General features: G+C 36.7%; 1 protein-coding gene and 1 long non-coding RNA gene across 7 annotated transcripts in view; both read right to left on the bottom strand.

Moving 5' to 3' along the window:
- The window catches only part of Rcd2 (Reduction in Cnn dots 2), a 176,926-nt gene that overhangs the window by 45,344 nt on the left and 113,120 nt on the right, over positions 1-18,462 (bottom strand). The gene's annotated exons all lie outside the window — the stretch shown is intronic.
- LOC138141511 (uncharacterized) lies at positions 5,983-8,200 on the bottom strand. Of its 2 annotated transcripts, XR_011163179.1 has the most exons (4): positions 7,221-8,200; positions 6,489-7,051; positions 6,303-6,433; positions 5,983-6,252 (listed from the first exon to the last, which is right to left on the bottom strand). It is a non-coding gene; the product is annotated as an uncharacterized lncRNA (long non-coding RNA). The 2 variants fall into 2 exon arrangements; XR_011163178.1 differs by having other exon boundaries at positions 6,489-8,161.

Raw genomic sequence — 18,462 nt, 5'->3', positions numbered from 1 at the left:
AACTTTCACAACTCAATCAACTCATTAAGCACATTTAATTTATTGATAGAGATCTTGCTGCTGCTGCACACGAAGATGACGTCCATTTTCAAACTTTTAAAGACAATGATAAACTTGACATGCTAAAAATTAAATGTAACTGAAATATAGAAACACGTTTATCCAGATTAATTGGAGCACAAAAATAACAATATGCCAGTAGAAAATGGAGAAGGATATTGTCACAATTTTTTTCCGTGGACTAGACGATAGATTTCGCTGTGAGAGAAACGAATGAATGCAGCGGTATAAAAACGTATGGTGTAAATTCCTACCAATGCAATATGGGATTCGAGTTTTTCTGACTATAAAAGCTTGTTTAATAAACATCATCAGAGAAATAAATCTAAATAGAAAGTGTAAATATACAGTGTGGAAACTACTTATGGAATAAATTTAATTTTAAGTTGCTTCACTTGTTCATGACTGTTAGGAATGTAACCCTTTTTTTTTGTCTACTTCTGTTGAGCACTTTATTCGTCTCTTACTGGTTTATAGTTATTCTCTCGTTCTATTTATAAAAATATTCCTCTTATATCTATACTGTGCTACTACCTACTTCTACGAAAAATTAGGATGGGGGTGTAAGCAGTAAGCACCCGTCCAGAAATTCGTGGGTACAGTTGGACGTAACAGAAATGCAACAATGACGTCATCCATTTTTGACTTATGGCGTCGTCACCTTTTTTCTTCTTCCTACTCCCCAAAACGATGAATCAAAACATTTGGTGCCTTACATTTTTTTGAGAAAATGACACATTTTATTTCAAAAATTTAATTTAATTTTTAATGTAAGTATTTTTTTATGGGGTTATTTAAAATGGCGGGTTTATTTTAATAGACCAAACAATTTACAAGGATTACGGCTGAGAATGTGCGCTGAAATAGAACAAACCGCCCCTGACATTATTGAGCGCAGTGTACAAAGTGTTTACACTCGTGTCACCTGGTCAGGCTCGTTATCTTACGTGAATAATCCTGTACATTATGAATTAACCGACTGCAGCAACTAAATACGTGTATGTTACTACGTTGCTTATCTTCAGGGTCACATTAGCAATTGTGGGTTACTGCATGTTACAAATACTGCACTGAGTGACCCTTTTAAGTGGTATAGATGGGAATAGACCTGCAGTGATACCTTAACGTCCGCTCTTCTAAAAAAATTAAAAGTACGGGGGAGAATTGACTTTTTGTGTGCCTGTTTCAGCCTATTTCCGAGGCAAACTGCTACGTAATGTGTTCATTACCGGAGCCCAAATATATTGCGACATGTACGATTTCAACTGCTTTGCAGAAATTTTCATGAAAAGAAATTTACGGAAAAATATGGAAACATCAAGTGCTCTACTTTCTGTTAATTATTTGCCCAGGTCTAAGCACACTGTATTGCTTCCTTTCTATCAACTTTACAGTTGTCAGTCGAGTTGTGAGTGAGTCCACATTATCCGCCTTCTATGTGTGTAGCTGTAGCACTCGAAATAGACAGTGCAAATAAGGAGAGGGTTCAACTCCGATAATCCTGCCCGAGTTAAATACTAATGATGTGCAGATTGCCTGGAGCTAGCTTATATTAGTCGAGTAATTAACATGTATCCAGAAGCAGGCGAACTAGAGAGGATCCGGCCGAAGCACCACTACGTTCCTTTGATGATATCTATACTTCCAACGTGGAAGCCGGAATGCTGTCGCATTGGAGAAATGACTCGGAAGGTTACCCTCCTTCAACGCAACAAACCGCTAAACAACTACTTACACACCAATTTTCTCCTTAACTGCGTTTTAACACGTATAAAACTATTATAGCCACTATTACTTTCAGTTACATATTTGTAACACATTACCCTTATGTAATAACGTTATACACTGCAGGTTATAAAATAAAAATATGTAGAGTTATGTTGGATACATGTATTTATTTCTATTAAATACAATTCGGAACTTGAGGGTGAGAATAATCGACACGGAAAAATTATTTCAGCCATATGTGGCTTTAACATTTAGGCAGTTATGTAAATTTGGGGGATTTTGTCTCCGTTAAATTTATTGGTCGGGCTTTTACCGTCAGCTGCATAGCGTCAATTGAAGATAATTACTACAATTACAGAACTTTAGTCGAAATTGTTAGGTGTAAGATGAAAATTGCTCATAAACAGGGAGAAAGTTGTGATGATGTGGAAATTTTGTTTTCAGGTTGAGCTCATTTTATATCGTTGTACTAACAATTATTTTGCGAACAGAAACCGTTTAATTAACTTTTTTGTGGGTCAGCGTGATAAGGCATGTTTAGAGTAATTTGCACAAAAGCACTAATCGATTTTTTAACGTAATACAAACTGCATATTTAATTATGAATCAAGTCGATTTAACATTTACATAAGTGACTATAATAAAATACTATGTCGGCAATTTGTCTATGCTTCATGAACGCGGACATAGGGCCAAACCACTGAAGAGGACATTAGGATACGCTCTATCTTAGTCATCCTAGTAGTTATGATAATTTTTAGTAATATGAAATGGACAGTATATTAGAAATTGACGAAACATCCGTGCCTTCAAATAAATTCGGAATTGGAGTAGGCTATGATTTATATATTTTGTCTATTAATGGTTGGTAGACTGTTTAGAACTGACAGTTGAATAGTCACGATCAGAATAAACACGTGTATTGTACTGTGCTGTCCAAGGACTCCAAGGCCACTGCTGTCTTTAAAAATTACATCTTGCCAACTTCATAATAAAATCACAGCCTACTCTAATTTCGAATTTATTTGAAGGCACGGTACTTGAATTTATTTTCATTGATTTGGTATTGAACAACCCAACGCAGTATATAAATTTTACGATTACCCCATTAAATTTAGAGGATTTTTTTTTGTACCATCGTTGCCGTGGGTCGGCCCCAAAAAATACAATTATCAAAAAGCAAAGCTAGTGGCTAGCGATATCGTGCCTTCAATTAAATTTATCCTCAAAGTTGGCGTTGAAGACTCGATTGTGAACGCATTATACAGATAACGGATCACGGATCAGATGTATAAATCTTAAGCTTTTACACGAGTGGTGCGTTCTCAATCGACTCTCTAACGCCAATTTTGAAGATAAATTTAAATGAACGCACGATAGTACTAAAACTATCGGGTGTCATTTAAAATTTTCAAGTGGGAAGGCTGGGGGCAGCTGGGGGCGGAGCAATGACGTAACATTTACAATACCCCCCTATGCGCTTACTCACATCCTAAAATTTCAAATTTGTACGCTGAGATGTACAAAAAACCAAAAATAAACTTTTCGCCGGACTTCCGGTAAAATATGTACATATACACATATCTCTATAGTCTTTGCCAAAACCAAATAACCACCAACACTGCATTCTACCCCGAAAATCAACCGGCAACGTTGTGTACTTAGATTTGATTGGTCTAACATCCTGGTAATATGAAAATTGCCACTTAGTGCAATTTTGTTTTCACCAACTTAATTCAACAGGTGGTGGTTATTTGATTTTGGCACGGCCTATATGTCCAACTGATTTCAAAAAAATAACGTACACCTAATACCGTGAGATCGAAAAAAAAATGAGAGTGGGCTGTGACCAAAAATTTCAGTTGGCAATTCGTTAAGATTTCAATTATCAGATGTCAGTTTTAAAAGTTAGGTTAGTGATTTTGATAACGTCGAAATCTTGATTTTCATAAAGGTGTGAATTATGTGTGACTTGTCGGTTGTAAAAGAATTTCCTCACCTAATGAAACAATTAGATTTAAAACTCCCGCGCCTTTATTCAACGATGAGCACGCAGCTTGTTTATAAATCGAAACTAGCGATCACTAGCGATCCAACGATCAATATTCGGAGAGATTATGTCATGGGGCTGTCAACTGTCTCTATCTGAAGTCAAAAAGACAAAAAGCTACGCCGTAAATGACTGCAATACGATGAAATTGTGGTAAATATAAATATTGTTTCCAGGATCAAGATTGAGCTAGTTAGTAATAAACATAAACATTGTGAAAAGGGTTATACATGAGGAGTTCCAACCGTATTCTTTACAAGAACTAGAGTAAATGTTCGAAATGTCTGCCTTCAGTTTCCAAACATAATGTTACTCTTCGCTTCATGTTTTCAAATGACCTTCGCAAAGTCGGGATATCAATTAAATTGCAGTTATCACTGTTATCAGTAATTACTTGCATTAATTCGGGAATTGTGCCAGGCCTGTTTTTGAACACGTTGTTTTTCAGGCATGGAAAAACAAAATAATCAAGGTAAGTTGTTCGTAAGTGCCTTGAAAGTCCGGAAACTTTTGTTGAAATTCCTCAAAAACTTGAGGTGTCGAATAGGACTATTCGCCGTTCTCAAGTTTTTCTCCATTTCTGAAGTTACACTACGCAATGAAATTTTTTTGCCCTAAAGTGAAAATATTGTAATATAGGAAATTTTAATAGTCAATAATTAATAATAACAGTTACTATTGTAATATATCTGATGACATTTGAATTGAATTTTTACGTGTTGCCAACTCAAGCGTATTAATCACGGCCTTCTCGATTTTTTTAATTTTCGATCGCACGGTATTTCCCCATGTAATGTTAGCTTTGTTGCCATGGTTACATTAAACTAGAAGGAAGGAAATGTATGAAATTCATGTTGCCTAGAAACAGTCTGCAGCGCGCCATTTACACTCGGAAAATATTATAAAAATCGCTCTCAGGACTTGTACACTTGATTTCAAAAAAATAGCGTTCAAGTGCTGAGAGTGATTTTTGTAATATTTTCCTAACGTAAAGGCCCGCTATAAACTGTTTCTAGGCATCACGCTACCTTCCTTCTAGTTTAGTGATGATTCGGGCTTTTGTCACTTTAATGTAACCATGAAAACAAAGCTAATATTACGCTATTTTTTTGAAATCAACTGTACTATGGCGGACAAAAAATTTCGTCCACAACTGTCATTCCACTCACGTATGCTGTAAAGCAGCCTTTAGGATCGAATAACCTCACTTCATATGTTGACATAGTGTGCCAATGTTCTTAGGGGTGACAATTTTTTTTTTTTTTGAATTTGCAAACGTCAATCATAATGACAATAAAGGTTAAACTACACCCAATACAAGTACAACTGACAGGAAAAGGGTGGACGATATTTTTTGGCCAACATTTTTTAGACATTTCTAAAAAAAATAATGTAAACCAATCATTAGTGTAAGTAAATGACAATTATTAAAAATCACTTTGAAGTTTTTCTTGTCACATCAAAAAAGCAGGGAAATGGCATTATCGAGTCAAAAGTTGGGTTATATTCAATAAAGGCCAGGGGGCCTACCACCGACTTCGGTGAGATTTCTCATCAGTGAGAAAACTCACGTGCATTTTGTCACTCATTTCTTAAAAACGCTACTATTGACATTGCGTGAGATGAGAAATTCCACCGATGAGTTTTGTCATCTGTTAGATATCGCAACGTTGCAATTCGCGTTCGTTGCTTAGCAACATATAGGTTTTGGTGGTTTTGACATTTAACAAATAATTTTTCACGATTTTTGAAACTTTATAATCAATCATAAAAGTGACGAAAGAGCAAAAAGAATTTTTAGTCGAGTTTATGCGGACTCACCCAGAATTAATTTCTGAAAAATTCTCCTCAAAAAGAGTGGAAAGCGTGGAGAAAGGTAATTTTTGATATTCGTTACTTTAGAATTTATATATATCTACATCGTTCAAAGGGTGCAAAGTGGAATATAACTAAATATACAAATTTGACATCTACCAAACATAACATCAAAAAATTAGAACCGATTTTTTGTCAATAGGTAACTTTTCAGGTGCTCAGCCTATTTTGCAGTACTCAGCAAGCTAAGTGCTTCAAACAGTCAGCCACGCACCTGAAAACTGGTGGTGACAGCTCATTTGTGTACTATTAAAATATCCAAGGCTTAATTTCAACATTTTATTTTAATTTCTACAGATCTGGCAAGACAATAAGAAGATGCTGTGAATAATAGAAAAGCCAATAAAACAGGAGGTGGAGTGAACAGTTTTGCAATTTTCAGTCATTGTCACAAACTGAAGAATTTATTGCTGCAGTGTTGACACCAGTTCAATTCGTTCAGTGACTTCAGAGCCTGCCAGTCCTAATAGTTGTTCAGCACCAAATCCTTTTCCTCGTCGATCTCCACGTCCAAAAAACCCGACCATTAGAAACTCCACCTGTAAATAAAACGATAAATAAAAAATGCATAAAAGTTACATGTGCTCACTGAAACTGATGAATTTATTTGTGTCTGACACTTCTAAGGGCTTCCAAATTGTTAGGATACTTAATATAAGCAACTGTATCCAACATCATCCAACATAAGCCTGATAGCTGCTCGTAGCATAGAAGCGTGTGCTGCCAACAAATAAAAAAATAATGCAGACAAAAAAAACCTTATTAGCTTAATTACTTGAGTATGGATAGATAAATCACTGGGTCTTCTTTTCAGACGCATATAAGATCACAATAAAATTAAATAACTCCAGCAGCTCGCCTCAATAACACATCTACTTCTTCTCCAAATTCTCAATTAAATTGAGCATCATTAAATCATCCATTTTATGCACAAGTTTGATTGCAGACCACTGGCAAAATAACACAAAAAATATTGTTGCGAATTGTACCTACAACTGAAACACACAAAGCTGACAAACTGAATTTACAAAAGGTAACACTTTGAACGGTAAATTATTTGATAGCATTGATTACAATACAAACGGATTGAAATGGATTAGAATTGAAAACGAACAAAAAGCGAGACAACCGGCGTCCGGCGTACTCACACCACGAACGAGGATCTAGGAACGAGGGGCGAGGGCAGGGCCGCAGAACACACGCAGGGCGCAGGGGGGCTGCCTACCACCGACTTCGCGCCAGAACTAGATCTACTGCCCATAGAGGCATAGATGGAGGGATGGTTCACTTTTAGATGAATAATTCCAAACAAATATAATCCACAGAGTCCACTTCAACCTAAAAAAACACGCAAAACACGTATTGTAATGCATATTTTACAATTTACAAGTATAAAAACTATTGGGCACACTATGGGGTGTGTTAAAGAAAGAAACGTAGAATTAACAGTGCAAGTAATAATAGTCTCATCAAGATGTAGAAAAAGAGCGTTTGGTTGGTTACCTACCTGCGTTTTTCTTCAAATTTTATCTGATATTTAATAATAATACACCAAAAATATTAAATATTCACTTTGTTTAATTAAACATTTCATATATTATTCATTATAACCAACTAGTATTCTTCATTTGAATTGAACACACTTCAAATGTCAAATCTCACCATAATTCCACTCATAATAAAGCGATCGAAAAATCTCACGCGTTTTCATTCGACTTTTGTCACCGGTGAGAAAAGTCACAGCGTCAATAGTAGGGTTTTAGCACTTTTCATTAAAATGACGTCATTTTGGTGACAAAACTCACCGGTGAGAAATCTCACACGAGTCGGTGGTAGGCCCCCAGTTCTCACATATTAGTCAGTTAAAATGTCAGTTATGGCCAAGATTCCGTGTCCGGAATAGTACGCTATTTCTTTGAAATCAAGTGTACGTACACTTGTTTTCAAAACTTTGGCGTACACCTATTTTTCGCTGTTTTAAATCAGGGCTGTAATTAATCAACTCTGACATTTAATAAACTTTTAAAAAGTCAAAATGACTCGACTGACAGAGCAAGACTAAGTTTTGATGCTTTCCAAATTAGAAGAAAAGTGGTCCACAAGAAGGGTTGCTACTCATAATGGGCTAAATAAAAGCACTGTTCTACAGGTAATATGTAAAGAAGAGGTGGAAAACAAGAAGGAACCGTGAGTAGAAGACCGATCATAATTTTTTAAATTGCTGTCAATGTCACCTTTAACCTAATCTCAAAATTACCCGTTCACACTGCTTAAATTTTGCAAAATCGTTGTTACTTGATTTTGAATGTGTACGCGAAAGTTTTGAAAGCAAGTGTACTTACCAAGAAAGTTGGCACCACATGCAATATGGCTAAAAAGAATTATCAGCGATTGTCGGTATTTGTCAAATTTGCTATTTATAAAAAATCCGAAAATGGGGTTTGTGTTGAATCTACAGACAAAACTTATAGGAGAAATTAATTATATTCATCAACACCTAAATTTCATGAAGTTAGAAGAAACTGTATAAAAGAATTTTTGCTTAAAGCTATAGCTAAATATTCCCCATTTTTTTTACATATAGTATAAAAAACACGAATGTAACACGAATTATCTTAAAAGCAATTTAGAAAAATGTGGCATTAAATGATACCATTTAACTTGAAAGAAACCTTACAATAACAAATTTGCTTAATTAAAATGTCTAATTAAGATGAGAGAACCCAAATTTAAATCATTTTATTTAAAATAAACGGCTATGTCCATGTCGTGTCGTGAGAAAGTGCAAGCCGCAAGTGTAATTACTATTGCTCTCTGGGAACGAACTCCGCGAAGTAAGAATTCTGGTTTGGTAGTATGTAATAAAATGTAATGCAATGTAATCAAACCATATTTTTTATTTTTGTTTTCATCAAATGTATACAGGGTGCGTCCTAAAAAACGCCGCAAGCCTAGTATGTACTTACACTCATGCCCAACAACCTACATAATTAATGACAACGTCAATCAATTCAAAGTAGGGTTAGAAACAGATAATTGTCATTTCACATTAAAAGTCAAGACAGTGACGTTCATGTCCCACTTTTTTGCTCCCAATAGTACATACAATTGAGCGAAATCAGAGAATTGAAGTGTTAATGATGATTGGTTATGGCGACAGAGCTAGGATACATCAAGAAGTGTGTCAACGTTTTAGAGAAAAATACCCGGACCAGCCCATAAATCAATCAACAATTAGTAGGATTGAAAACAAATTTCGGGAACATGGCGTTGTAAAGAATCTTCTAAAAACTGGACGTCGGGCGACATTAAATGAAGATGCATAACTTGATGTGCTACTAGAAATTGAAAACCATCGACATTCAACTACACTCACCGGCAGAAAAAGCGGAACACCATTATTATTTAAAAATCTATCGTCCCGGTGTGTGGTTGCTCTTTTTCGACCAGATCCAGGTCTTCTTGTGTACTGACCAGTCTCTTGAAACCTTCTAACAGCTCTGTGACCACTAGCAAGAGGAGCCTCAATAGCATTAGCTGCATAACGGAAACAACAACAGTCTTCAACCAAAGCTACTGCTCTGGCAATATTTACACCAGCTAGAGGCATTTTTTTTACGTTCTGCACTTAAATTCGAAGTCAACAACAATAAAAAAATTACAAAAGTTAGAAAAATCTAACCAGGTTGCTTGATTATTATAAAATTGGTAAATTTAAGAAAAGAAGATTTTTAAGCAAAAATTTGTTTTTTTGCGAAATTGCTAATAAAATAGCCTATGCTAATGCTCAAGGTTATGTTTGTTTGCTATCATCGCCTCCTGGTCAAAATACATAAAAATAGGTATAATGGGAATAAATTTGTTGTTGACTAATTAGTGTTCCGTTTTTTTTGCCGGCGAGTGTACTATTCCGAACAAAAAATTTCGTCCACCCTTTTCCTGTCATTTCACAAAAATTGCGTGTACTTTAGCCTTTAGTGTCATTATGATTTACGTTTGCAAATTACAATTTGAAATTTATTAGTGTCATCCATAAGAATACATATAGAGACAAATTGATTGACACACATGTCAATATGTGAAGTGAGGTTATCCATTCCTAAAGGCTGCTTTACGGCATACGTGAGTGGAATGACAGTTGTAGACGAAATTTTTTGTCCGCCATTGTACAGTTGCGGCCAAATAAAAGCGACTGGAACGCCTTGAGTGACGAAATTGTAAACGCATCCAACCCCAACATCTTTAAAAACAAACTTGATGCACATTTTCGATGACGAAGCAGATGCGATCAATTGAAATTGAAATTACGGAAATAGTTATTTACTTTTCCGTTTTGATCTGGGAGCTAAATAGACTTCGGTCTCAGCTTCTATTTTGCGTAATAATAATAATAAATTGACATTTTATATCATCTTTATAAATTTTGGTAATTCAGGCTTTTAAAATGAAAGTTTCTCTGGTAACCAGATACCCATACCTGTGGCACAACATAACAGTGAAGCATGAAGCCAATTTGAAAAATAGTTTTTTATGTTATCTCCTAGGAGATGATTTTTCAGGTGGGGATTTAATATTTAATTCCGATTTACAATAGAAAAAATTGCTGCCCAGTTTTATTTGGCCGCAACTGTACCCAGTAGAAGCATTGCTTTGGATCACAATATCGGGTGTGGTAGGACTGATACCCCACAGAAGACTGGTAAATTCGTGGATTATGCTGAAATGTAAATTAAAAACTATATTTTTTTTTTAATCTCAAAATAAGCGAGAAAAGACATTGGTCAATAGACCAATCAGACAAGAATACCATCGAGGAGAATACCATTGGTCGCTACGCAATCGAATATTACCGACCCGCGCGAAACTTTTTATAATCAAATCGGCCACTGTTTTTTTAAAGATGTTTGTGTCATCTTGACAATTTAAACATTTTAATTCGTCATTGTGTTTTCGCAAGATATGAAATCGTGTTGCAAAACTTTGCCGAGATGTATTCAGTTGTTGATTATGTTGAGATGTTGATTATTATCTTTGGAAAATGCGGGCGGAACGCTAGGGACGCAGCAAGAGTTTTCTCTGATCGTTTCCCTGACCGACCTTCTCCTGACCACAAAACAATTGCTAGGGCTTAAGAAACAGGGAAAGTTTTGCCGAATCGAAATGAAATTGGCGGAGGTGCACGAACCGCACGGACCTTGGCTAATGAACAGAATGAATAGTATGGTTGGGGAAGATGGAACTAGGAGTATAGGAGAAATTGCCCAAGAGTTGGTTATCTCCAGCAGATCGGTACATCGCGTTTTGAAAGATTACCCTGTTCGAAGAAATTTTTGTGTTTGGTTGCTTAATAAAGCGGGTCTTGTTTTCGGACGAATCAAGTTTTGGTCGGCAGAGCTATTTATCCGCGTGCATTTCAGCGTCGATTTAGGTACTCTTTATTTTCAGAACGGACCTTTTGAATTCCCTATGCGTTGAACAGGAGCAGTGCACGCAAACTTTTTAAACATGGAACTGCCTCATTTACTTGAAGATATTCCATTGATTTTTCGCATAAATCAGTTACAACATGACGGGGCTTCACTCCATTTCAGTCACAATGTGCAAGGTATTTTGAATCTAATGTACGAGTATCCTAATCGTTGGATCGGACGACGGCGACGGCGTGGTCCACGCCATTGGCCTGGACGATCTCCGGACCTCAATCCTCTGGATTTTTTCTTATGGGGGCACGTGAAAAACGTTGTTTACAATCGACCCATTCATAACGAGGAGGATCTTCTAAACAAATTACAAGAAGCTTTTGCACAATTCCACCTGAAATGGTCAGAGCCTCTAAATTAACCTTACTACGGCGTGCACAACTATGTCGCGAAATGAATGGGGACATTTTGAGTATCTCCTTTTGTTCTTTCTTGTTTTGTTGGTGTTTCGCTTTGTTATTATTTGCATTTGCTGTTTACTTTACGACTTCCGCCCAATCATAAATTTGTATTAATAATTGCGGACTATACGAAGACAACTTTCATTAAATTTGTTGACATTATTCTTAACCTAAGTTTTGAAGTGAAACTTTTTATGGGAGGGTTTTGAAATTCTGATCGGCAACCTTTTAGTGTGACGAAAAGTGGTGGGGGTATACACTGTCGGGTCGAGTGGGAGCAGTGTCTCGCACAACGGTTGCGCCTTATATTTCCATTTCACTTAAATGAAAATCTTTGACACGATACAAACATCCCTTAAAATTGTGTATACTTGTGTCTTTGTCACACTCACGGCATTTATCGATAATGTCCTCTCTTTTAATTTCGAGGCTTAAAAATGAACAATGAGTTACGCATTTGGATATTGTTTAATTTTGTCGTTGTTTATAATTTATTTCCTTCATTAAAATATACAATTTTGTTGTGAATATGCTATTTAAAAGTGATTAATGAATAATTACAATGGTTCCCTGTAATACAAAAGTTTCACTTCTGTCGTGCGTCTTTAAGACACACTCTGTTTTTTTTTTTTTGACAGTGCAATAATGTGCCAAATTTGACAATAAAATACAGTCGACCAGATACTTCGAGTAGAATGATCGTATTTTTGGAAACCAAGCATCAACGGCCCCATTCGTTCTGTTCTTCCCTAGTTCATCCGCACTTGATTAACTGGATTGGTGGATTTGATGTGCTTATAACTCGATTAAAAAAGCAGATAACAAAAAAGAATCTATCGTTTCTGTAATGTTATTATAGCTGTTAGCACAAGTCAGTTTCCTCTGGGGCGTGAGTTGTGCCACACCCTGTATAAGCCACACTTCAGTTCTTGTTAAACTTCATATAAGCTGCAATTGGTTCATGAGTTGGCAGAAGATGACTTTGATCGTAGGCAAGAATTTTGTGAACTAATAATGGAAATTTGCCTTCACGATCCAATGTTTTTCCAACGTGTTTTATTTTCGGATGAAGTAACATTTTGTTTAAATGGAACGGTCAATAGACAGAATTGTTGATATTGGGCTAGGGAAAATCCCCATGTAAGACATTCATACCCAATATCCTCAGAAAGTTAACGTTTGGGCAGGAATTATTGATGACAGAATTCTAGGTCCATTCTTTTTAGCAAACAATTTGACTGGAGATAGATACCTCCAATTTTTACAGTTGGAATTGATGCCTGCATTAGCTGCATTATTCCCGAATGCAAATAACCCTGACCTACCAAATAATACCATTTGGTTACAAAAAGACGGTGCTCCGCCTCATTACGGAATTAATGTGAGACGTTACGTGGACCAAGTTCTCCCAGGAAGATGGATAGGAAGAAGATGGAATGTAAAGGATTCTACACGAGATTAGGTTAATATCCAGAATGTTAGAAATTAGTTTTATAATCGTCTTGGGTATTGTCTTAGTATTGTCAGATGGTACAGGGTCGTCACTTTGAACATTTAGTGTAAATGTAATTTAAAAAATGTTATTTATGTGCTAATTTTTGTGTTTAATGTTAGTTAGAAATAATAATCTGGAAATAAATTCACTGATAATATAGGACATACTCGTACTTCCAGCTAAACATGGAACATTAGTCTAAAACGACCAATATAAGTTATATCTCTAGGATGCAACGTCAAAAATTTGTCAGTGCTGCAGTTACTAATCAACGCATAATATTCGTTTGTTCTCAGATAAATAATTGACGACTTGGATGTAGAATTATCACCTTTGTTTGCTTTTTCTCGATATAAAAATTTGTTGCCAGCAAGAAAAGCGTTTTGTTGCAGATATTTATTTGGCATGGACTTTAATAAAAAAGAGAGTAAATGAATCTTGACGTGTTAACAGGTTAGTTGCGATCCGCAATAAATTACTTATTGTATAAAATATTGGCAATTTAGCGACCATATACCACAAGAGGCGAGCGCAATTTCCTATGGTCGTCTTTATTTTATTTCCAGCAGTTTCGCAGTCATTGCCTCCAAAATCGCAATATCTCTAAAATATGTCTATTCTGGTAACAGCCATTGTTTCGTCCTGGACGTATATGAAACATAAACGAGATAAACCGAATTTTATGGTAAAGATGTCTCAACTTAGCACCGTCAACAGTGTCAGTCACATACCGACTTTATTTTATCAATACGGACAGTTATTTCAGATAAAACCACCCCAGAATAATATGTAAACTGAATTTCAAATATACGAGGGCTGTCCGGCAGAAAGAGGGCATCAAGAGATTTTTGTTGTGATTTATTTTTTTATTTGGTTTTCGATATAGCACTCCCAACATTTAAAACTATCATGAACTTTTTGCAACCCTTGAAATATCAAATCAGATGATTATTTATCTGAAAAAGAATCAATAACGATAAACTTCTTTCATTTTCAGCTGAAAATATTGGATTCCGTAGTCCTTTTCTCAAATTTTTTAATAGGAAGTAGTCTGTAGGTGCTAGGTCAGAGCTATGTGGCGGATGATTATTGATCAATTGCTTTAAATTTTGTTTGTAATGCATGGTTTACGATTTGAGCTGTGTTAACTAGGGCATTGTCGTGAAGTAGCAAAACCTCTCTGTTTCCGGTTTACTATTTCGTCTAAGCGAAAAATCAGCTGTTGTCATTGATTGCGGAACGTTTTAGGATATTATAATTAATTAGCAATATTTCAGTGGTGCCACCAAAAGCATTGCATCTTAAATTTACTTGGTGGTTTTCGCCCTTTTTTGAACACCGAATTCTGGATTATCCTGATATATCCAGATTTCATCACCGGTTACTATTCTACCAAAAATTGCGTTCGTATTACATAGATCAGGAAATTGGGATGAAGATTTGATTAGACGTCCTTATTGGGCGGAATCAATATTTTCAGCACTCAGCAGGTATTCTCCTGGTTCGTGAGCATGCTCCTCAACTTATCTCACCAATATGATCTTTCCTAGCCTTCAATTTGGTGAAAGCGAATGAATTTTTATTGTCTAAAAATTCGAAATTAAATTAAAATTAGAATAGCTAACAAAGATATATAGCTAAGCGGATATATTCTTCACAAGATGTTTTACCAAAAACAATCAGTGCAAGTGTCAAAATAACTTCAATGAGCTTGCACAGCAGTCTTCCGAACATACTCGTACATATTGCTATGCGTTCCAAAAAACCCGGACGCCAAATAGTTATTGAACAATTCTAACGAAACTGTCTGTTGGCTAAACTCAATGAGATATAATGATTAAAATTTCAACTAAAAAACAATACAAACAACAAATAACCAACAATTAATGATATCACCAAGATTTCCAACACACCCGGCAACATACTTGTACAGAGGCATACAGGAAATCAGGCTTTTTGAATTCAACGTTGGTGTTCTACCAATAGATGTTGAGATGGTATCTCAACATCTATGATACCATACGTACATAGGCGGGTGGTTTGGAGAACGAGATGGTTATGAAGCAAAATTGTATGAGTATTTTAAAGAGACTCTCTTGTAGTTGTTGCCGTATGTGGACGAACACTGTCTGTTGGTACTGATGAAAATGGAGTTCTGCAAGTCATTTACAAATGGTATTATCACTGGCCCCAAGACATTTTTAATGCAGCAATTTGTTTAAACTTCATTCAATAAAAACTTCCGACAGGCTTCCATATTATGTTGTCGCACCTCAAACGATAACTTGATGAGTAGGGGTGCTAATGAGCGATGTCTACTAATCGTAGAGGGATATGGAGGGAGCACTGCCTATGCTGGCAATGTAAAGAAAGCGGCACGTCGCGAGACCTGTGCGGAGACCTTTTATGACGCCTTTTAAAATGACCACCAGTACTTCGTGACATTTTGTGACGAGGGTCGTTGGGCATCAGATGCTTCATAGGCGTCGGTGTTCCGTCATTTTACTGGGATTTGGTTTTTTACACGTGAACCGGTTGGTGAATTGTCTTTGTATTTTTTCAGTTGTATAACTCTGATCTGTTTTTATTTTGAACTAAATATTTACCGTCGTCTTCCTACAATTCCTACAAAAATTGTCCCAAAAAAAAGTTAAAGGGACGCCACTGGAAAGATGAAATATCTGCGTTAACTTCGGTTTCTCTCGGCTCATCTGGAGACCTTTTATTAGGTCTACAGAAAAGCGCGGTCGTAACCACTTTTTTGAAGAGTGCTCCCTCCATATCCCTCTACGCTACTAATAGTGAACTGAAAATTCTAATGTTCACACAAATAATACCGAGATTTGTCACGATGCCCTTCATTGGAGCAGTGGTGTACATATTATCCAATTCGAATCACCAGAAGATATGAAGAATAGAACCACTTGAAAGTGTGCGAACATTCTCCTAGAAATATTCCACAAGTGCTTATAGAATGGTGAAATAAACGTTTTAAATATTTGTTGAACTGGAACGATTATAAGAAGTCCACAAATACCACTGAGTGTGCAGCTAATGAAGCATTCCGTTACATTGGTCATAATATCAGCCTACAACACAAGTGTCGAGAAAAAGAGAGGAAATGCATACGTGGGACTTTTTGGTGGAAGAGTTTTCTGACGCTGACGCGTAGACGGTTTAACAGATCTAAAAGTACTGCGAGTGGGGGAGGCCACATTCCCGACTAAAATATCGCGCGTTCAAATGAAATCCTGGGCTGGGAAGGCGTTGGAAACCGTTAATTGTTGTGCTTTTTTAAAGCGTAGATTAATTGGAGCATGTTGACAGCTAACCTAAAATTTAGAGCCAAAAATTTTTTCTTTTTTTTTCTTTCTTTGCAATGTTTTATATCAAAAATCGAATAACGTAACGATTCCTATTTTCGAAGCAAATATCTAAGGGCACCCTTTGCTGAAAACAAACATGTTCAATTATGTCCCGATTAAACATAAACAAATGACATTCGTGTCAAACGGCGGCAAATTCAAACTTTACACTGTTCTAAACGGTTTAATTTTTCCAACGCCTACTCAGCCCAGGATTTCATTTGAACGCCCGATATATCTATGTAAGTAGAAAGCCGAAATATCTATGCAAGTAGAAAGGCGAAAGAGGAGTCTTGGAGAAAGTACTGTGGAAAAGTTGAAAACACTACCGAATGTATTAGACTCTTAAAGGCACTGCTAAAAGTAAACCATGGAAAGTGGGCAATCAAAAAAAAGGCAAGGGGAGGCACAACAACCGCAGAGGAGACTGGAGCTTTTACTTAGGGCTGTGGTCAGAACTGCAAAAGATGACAATCTAAACCTACCATTCATGAGGACGGATGCAAAATACCTGGCCGGGCAAATAAACTAGTCAACAAAAGAAGACTTGCTGGGGCGATAAATTCGTTTAAACCATTCAATATGGTCGAATTTGAAGACGGCGACCTCTCCGGGCGATCCCTTTGGATTATGATAGCGATATGCGCAGTAACGCCCCTGCATTTCCGCTGCCAATTTCGCCGATTGCAGCAAGATTAAGTTCTACTTAAACTCTACGATTTTCATACCCTAGCGGTTGGGCCGTTGCTCACCTGTTGAAATATCCCCCCGTGGGATGTTCCTAGTCCAAACATGAGAGCTTTCAACCACTACCACCACCACCCCGAGTTCAACCCAAGTTATCCTGGGAAGATGGCGAACTATCCGGATCCGCAAGGTACGAGTACCAATACAAACTAGAGAATCCGGTGAGAATAGGTTCTAGATATCAAAGAATTTGCACTAGGTGTCTTTGTGCATATAAAGTGGGCATGTTACAATACCTCCTTTGATTCAATAAAACAATCTGTGGAGAGGCGTGAAGTTGGTTAGGTCATGGTAAAGTGGATTCACTCCATGCTAAGAAATAAACTGACAAAACACAACTTTGGACTGGTCGTCGTTAGACGGTTCTCTCCCTACGGTGCTGTCCCTAGTGTTGTGCTACCTGTTAGCGGACGAGATTCTCAGGAAACTAGAACGCAGAGGTATATATAGTCTTTCTAAGTCATTACCGCAAGTGCCACCATCCTCTTAACTTTTAAATAAAGATGGGTTTATACCGAAAAGAAGCCCGGCCTGTTGGGCCCGGTGTACCTGGAAACCATCGAGAAAGAGCAAGAAAAACATCTGTCATTTAAACCATAAATTCATCTTCATTGTAAAGCTAAGAGGAAGTGGCACTTGCGGTAATGAGGGTGCGCAGTTTATTTTTATTGCTGGCTCAACCTGAGTTAGAAAGACTATACGCGCAAAGTTACACAAACGACATCCACTGTTATGACAAATGGGAAATTTGATACAGTTATATCTAAAATAATGTAGCAAACCTTAGAAACTGTTGAAAAGTGGTGCCCGAATGACTTTTCAGTTAATATTTCCCAGATCTTAACGAATGCTTTCACAAAAATGTAAGTAACCTCTAAAAGAACTTAAATAAATTGCAGAGGACAAGAACTATAAGGCTGGAAACCAGTGTCAAATATGTGGTTTTGATCTTTGACACCAAACTAACATTTGATTCCCACTCGTAAAATGCTCGGTGGGCGTGTAAATGCCTCCTTGTAGTAGTAGTACTAGGGGTACTTGCCTATTCTAACATATGGTTCACTATCAACTTTAAAATTTGACAAACTACAAAGACTAGGGTGTCTAGACGTCAGGAACGCGTTGATTTCTATACGCTGTTCTGGAATTGGAGCTTCTTTTGGTCGCCAATAGGTGGAAAATGGGAGGTCATGGAAAGAACTTGCGGAAACGACAATATCATATGGAGATCTTTAATCTAATGGAACAAAACGGCATTCTG

The sequence above is a fragment of the Tenebrio molitor genome, chromosome 1 (genome assembly GCF_963966145.1).
Source record: "Tenebrio molitor chromosome 1, icTenMoli1.1, whole genome shotgun sequence".
NCBI classification, from domain to species: domain Eukaryota; kingdom Metazoa; phylum Arthropoda; class Insecta; order Coleoptera; family Tenebrionidae; genus Tenebrio; species Tenebrio molitor.
This window is presented reverse-complemented; position numbering and strand designations above follow the sequence as displayed.